Consider the following 6,161-nt stretch of genomic DNA (forward strand, 5'->3'; position numbering starts at 1 on the left):
TGTGTGTGTGTGTGTGTGTGTGTGTGTGTGTGTGTGTGTGTGTGTGTGTGTGTGTGTGTGTGTGTGTTTGTACTTCCCCAGAGTATGGGTGAGGGATGCCTGAGAGGATCTGGGCCAGAAGAACAGAAGAAGGGCAGGACTCTTAGTGATCTTCAGCCCATTCAATGCCTTTGAAACTCAGGCAGTAAATGTACTGGGCCCATTCCTTTCATGAGTCTCCCTAGCACCTAAGGCTATGTCCTATTTCAAGTATCCAACATTTGCAGAGTTTTGTCCTCAGGAGAGGTAAGTTGCCCAAAGACGTAGCACTATGAATTATGTTTGAGATGTAGTGGAAAAATGTCACTATTGATACATTATGATTCATGTACTCAAATAGAGACTGTTATATATGTTATATCATATATCATATTAAGTAAAGACACTAGTAAGATGGAGAATCCCTTGCCTAGTTTAGTCATTGTACTACACAGCAAGCTCTTTATACAGTTCAAGGTTGACATGCAAACGAGTCATTAAACAAGCACCAGCGACACCCACTGGTCACATGAAACTGCATTGAATGCGAACTACTGGAATGGCATTTTGCACTTTATAGTCCTACTGTGACAAACAACACACAACTCAGTCTTCCAAAGTATTTTTTTGCTGTTAAGGTTTTGCATAAATTGCAATAATATGGTATATTAGTTCTGCACTCAAAGGTTTAGTCCTTGTTTATGGTTTTAAACACAGTACTGGTCCAACGCTTTACATTTCAGACATGAGAGAAAAGTCAATATTGACGTGCATCATTCACCATTTTGGGATTAAATCTGGTTGGAAGTAATTTCCTAATTTGCCATGCTGGGATGTTTATGCTTGTGCTGAAATGGGACATTGGCATCCCCTGGTGGTAGAATCACTAACATGTTTTTACCTGACCTGAGAAAATATAATACATTTTCCCCTCCTTGCAACACACCCCAGGTCAGCGGTTCCCAAACTTGTTTGACCCACGACCTCATTTTGATATCAGAAAAGTATTGCGACCCTACCATGTAAAAAACAAAAAACTGGCAGTGTTAATTTTTTTATTTGGGGCTGTGACAGTTATAACAAGTCAGTCTGGCAATATTTTTGACAGTATTTCAATCTGAAGGAAAATACATTTTAAAAATTATGAAATGCATCAGAGAGGTATTGGGAAGATGAACGTCTAATTTTGATTCACAGATGAGTTATCAACTAACGGGAATTGAACGTGAAAAATTAAAATAACCATGTCATTAGATTTAGGTTAAAAGTTGGGTGAAAAAAAGACAAACATTCTCGAAATCCATTTACATTGATGACAATGTTTGCAAATCCAATCAGTTTTCCACGCTGATCTAATGTCATCACATTGATATATATATATTTTTAATTGTTTAAAGTTTTGATTGTTTTAATTTCAATATTAGACGTACAAGGAGGACAGCGACACTGACGTTTTATAGTTTGAGTTGATAGTTTAGCTGCATCTGAGTCTGAGGAGAAACGTGATGACAGTGACAGCTCGAGTTCCACATGTTCTCCACTGAAAAGGGATTTAACAAAGTTGATTCAACCAGTTTGTGCCCAGTGGGTTATACTTCCAACCGTTCAAAAGTAAGAGCCACATTTGTAGGAAGTAAACAGAAACCGTTCCGTTTGTCCCAACCGCTAATAACAACATTTAGAAGGTTACACAGGTAACCGCGTGAGTTTCTCTGGTGAGCCCATTTTCAAATCAGGACCCATTGTTTGGGAAACGTTGCCCTATCGTTTCCCAGTCCGGTCCAGTGCAATTTGTATATAGAATGTATTTGTTGTAGTTATGACTCATGTTTTTTTTGTTTTCGTTTTTTTACTGCAGGTGACATGTTGCCATCCCTAGTTTTTCCCCAATTTGAGACCAACCCTTTTTGTGTGAATGTATGACTTATTTTGGAGTTTACAGTGATCTTTTATTTAACATATTTTGTGTGCCTTATTCTAATTTGCATGAATTTCTATGGTTTGCTGTGCCTCTCCATCTTGTTGTGCTTTCTGGTTGATGGATTGTAGACTCCTCCTCCTCTTGGCTGGTCTCCTTGGAGATGGGAGTTCCTTCTGATCTACTAACAAGCTACCTGAGCTCCTTAAAATGGAGCTTCCAGTTCACTACTGCTGCCACTATCTAGTGACTTTGATTATCAGAACGCCGGTGGACTTCTGTTAAGAACACTTTCGTGAAGGGAAATTCCATTCACCCACTCCAAGCTCTAGGCCTCAACCAGAAGAGGTAGAAAATAGCAGTTTACATTGCTTCTCTGTAGCCAAACACCAGGATCAGCTGGTCACACCAAAGCTCTTCAGAGTGAGGGAGGGAGAGGGATGTCGACAGGGATGGAGAGGTCTTGAATCAGGCAGTATCAGGGAGGCCTTCCTAGATGAGGAGGAGCTCTATAATGCCCTGTGTAACTCAGTAGGTAGAGCATGGCGCTTGCAACGCCAGGGTTGTGGGTTCGATTCCCACGGGGGGCCAGTATGAAAAATGTATGCACTCACTAACTGTAAGTCGCTCTGGATAAGAGCGTCTGCTAACTGACTAAAATGTAAATGTGGTCAGACATCCCAGCTGAGCTGAGTCAGTATCACTATGAGGTGCCTTTGGTGTCCTCATCAGACTCACTCAGTCATCATGAAAATGTAGCAGAATAATGAAAGTCTGAGGTCTTATTATAAGTGGCCAAACATTTGCACACATATCAGTAGAATGATAAGTCTCTAAAAAAGTGTTTCCTTCATTTTATTAAATTTTTTTCATTGGATGTACGTGATTTTGGCATGTCCCACACACTGCTCTGCTAACTACAGTGTGTGTAATAAGTGGTTAAATGATACTAAATCCAATTTTTTTTTACATGGTTTTACTGTCCACAATAAGTTATTTGATAAAACAAGTAATTTTGATCATGTATATTGTATTTTCATAATCATATTGAACATTTTGCATGTGTCCCTGAAATTGCTGTCCACCCTGTCATTATGGGGTAACTGCCCCTTTAAGAAACCCACTGATGTTTTCAGTGACATCACTACGAGCATTTTGTCTTTCTTCAATGAAGGCTGAAGCAGTGTCTAGTTGCAGAGTAAGTATTTACACTTATGTTTCATAATTTTCATCATATTATGTGTGTAGTTGGATGTTGTTAAGCTTAACATGTCCACTCTGTCATAGTGAAATATCAATTGATAGAAAAACCTATCAGAACTTTGAAATATATTTGTAAAACAGTACACAGTCAGCTTGCTAACTGTAGTATGTTGCTAAGTGAAGGTCCACCATGTGCTCATTAAATGCTAACATTAGCCAAAAATGTCCACCCTGTCATTGTCCACCCTGTCAGCAAGCCTTCCATGACAGGGTGGACATGGTTCATGACAGGAAGGACATGTGCATAGTTTAGGCCACATACTGATAATGTTACACATATTACAACAGCTATTACACACATTTTATAACAGTACATGCTATACATAGTAAGAATGGACAATATGGACAATTTTTTTGGCTATATCGGTATCAGCAAACCTAGTTTGATAATGCAAGCCTAGTTTACCGGGACTGCCAATTAAAGTGTGTAAGGGAACATTTTGAATCGTCTTTTTCAAGGAATTAGATCAAAAGGAGCTGAGATAGCAAGGAGATATCGGGAACGTCGTGATGCTGACCCAGACAGAAGAAGAAAGTACCTTGAGAAAGAAAGGGTCAAATGGAAAAAAAGACAGAGAGACAGGAAAGAAGAAGGGTGTCAATGACCTCAGTGAGAGAGAGAAGAGGGCAAAAAGAAAGAAATGGAGAGAGGCAAAAAGTCAAGCCAGAGCCAGAAACAGGGCCAGTGCTTTGCTACAGTCAGAATCAAAGCCTGAGGTACCTGCAATAGCTGCCATAAAAGGCACTATGAGAATCCACCAAGCTATCAGTCTGACACCCGGCCAAATGAAATACAGAGACATTTCATGTCTGTGTAAAAGGGAGGAAGGTGCTTTGGACTGCCCCTGCTTTAACCTTCAAGAGGTCACTCTAGTTAATGTTCCTGTTTCATCTGACAAGTCCCCAGCATGTGGAAAGACACCAGATAATCATAGGAGACCAGAAATGATTGAGGTAAAGCACACTGGAGAGTGGTGCGTCGTTAATTATGACAATGAAGCATACCCAGGTATCATCATGGATGCAGAAGGGCACAGTGTGAAAGTTAAGTGTATGCAACGCCATGGCATAAACAAGTTCAAATGGCCAAGTCTTCGGGGCGACATCTGTTGGTACCATGACTGGCAGGTACTTTGCCTAATACCAGAACCACAGGCTCTGAACAAGCTCTGTACAGATTGAAGTGTCTGCATGGAAGTATGTGGAACAGCAACTGCAGAACTAAGCCATGTCTCTGCAGAAAGGGAGAGACTGTTTGGAGATGCGTCCAAGTGATCTTTCTGTAATATTCTGTTTTTTCAAATCAACTGTTCTCCACTTAAAAAACATTTTTCTTCTTGTTCTACAGTTGAATGTTTGACTTTCACTGTGCAGAATGATGTACAGAGTTTAACGCTAGAAGGCCACATTAATGTCTCATTTTGGGCATCTTTATTCAGTGGCTGCATGCAGAGTGGTAGAGTGGATCAAAAACAGTCTGTTCAACTTGTAATTTCCCCCTACATGGGAAAAGGCATTTTTTACATCATTTTCTTGCATTGTTCCTTGCATTTATGAGGCCATTCAATTACATTTCACAATGTGTCCACCCTGTCATGCCCAGGGTCCACCCTGTCATGTCACTGTCCACCCTGTTATTTTCATGTTCTATGAAAATAAACAAATTATTTTCACAAGTTAGCAAAATCTTTTGTGTGATTCCTTTATAAACAAATGAGGGCCAAATAGTATTGTTTGAAAGTTTGACCAGATATCTTTTTTGTTAGATTTTATTTAGAAAAGGAAGTGCAACTCTCTCAGATTTTATCGAGAAACAAATAGTTTGCCATAATTTCATTATTATCCAAATACTTTTCCCATAAACTAAAATATATTGTTGAGAAAGTGACTAAATAGTTTTCTGAAAATGTACGTTTTATAATCACTATGTAATTACAATGTATTTATTCTGCTTTGAAATTGTCCATGACAGGGTGGACATATTTTGCTGTTTGCATGTAAATTGTCTGCTTGCAGTTAATTTATAAAAAGTGTGGGAGCTTGACCAATATGCATTTCTAACAGCATAACATATACTTAATACAATGAATATGAAGTTCAATGGAAAATCTCAGCTTTTTGGGGGGGGAAATGGGGAAGTCTCAAAGGCACCTTATGGTGATATTGACCCAACTGCAAGACACACAGATTTGCTGAAGGGTCGGGCTCGGGGTAGGGGTGGAGGTCCATAGTGCCTTCAGAAAGTATTCATACCCCTTGACTTAGTCCACATTTTGTTGTTACAGCCTGAATTCAAAATGAAGTTGTTGTTTTTCTGACAGTGAAAACATGTTTTACTTTATTTTTGGAAATGTATTAAATTAAATACAGAAATCTAATTTACATAAGTATTCACACCCCTTTGCTAGGACACTCCAAATCGAGCTCAGGTGCATTCAATTTCCTTTGATCATCCTTGAGACATCGCTACAACTTGATTGGAGTCTACTTGTGGCCAATTCAATTGTTTGGACATGATTTAGAAAGAAACACACCTGTCTATATAAGGTCCCACAGTTGACAGTTCCTGTCAGAGCAGTCCAAGGAACTGTCCGTCGATCTCCGAGATATAATTGTGATGAGGCATATATCTGGGGAAGGGTACAAAACAATTTCTAGAGTGTTGAAAGTTTCCAAGAGCTCAGTAGTCTCCATCATTGGGAAATTGAAAAAAGTATACACACCTCTGCTTAGAGCTGGCTGTCCAACCAAACTGAGCAACCGGGCAAGAAGGACCTTAGTCAGGAAGGTGACCAATTACCCAATGACCACTCTGACAGAACTACACAGTTCCTTGGCTGAGATGGGAGACCCTGCCAGAAGGACAACCGTCTCTACAGCAATTTAAAAATCTGGGCTTTATGGGAGAGTGGCCAGACGGAAGCCACTCCTGAGAAAAAGGCACATGACAGCACGCCTGGAG

The sequence above is a fragment of the Coregonus lavaretus genome, assembly GCF_964263955.1.
Source record: "Coregonus lavaretus genome assembly, chromosome: 4".
In the NCBI taxonomy this organism is placed as follows: Eukaryota; Metazoa; Chordata; class Actinopteri; order Salmoniformes; family Salmonidae; genus Coregonus; species Coregonus lavaretus.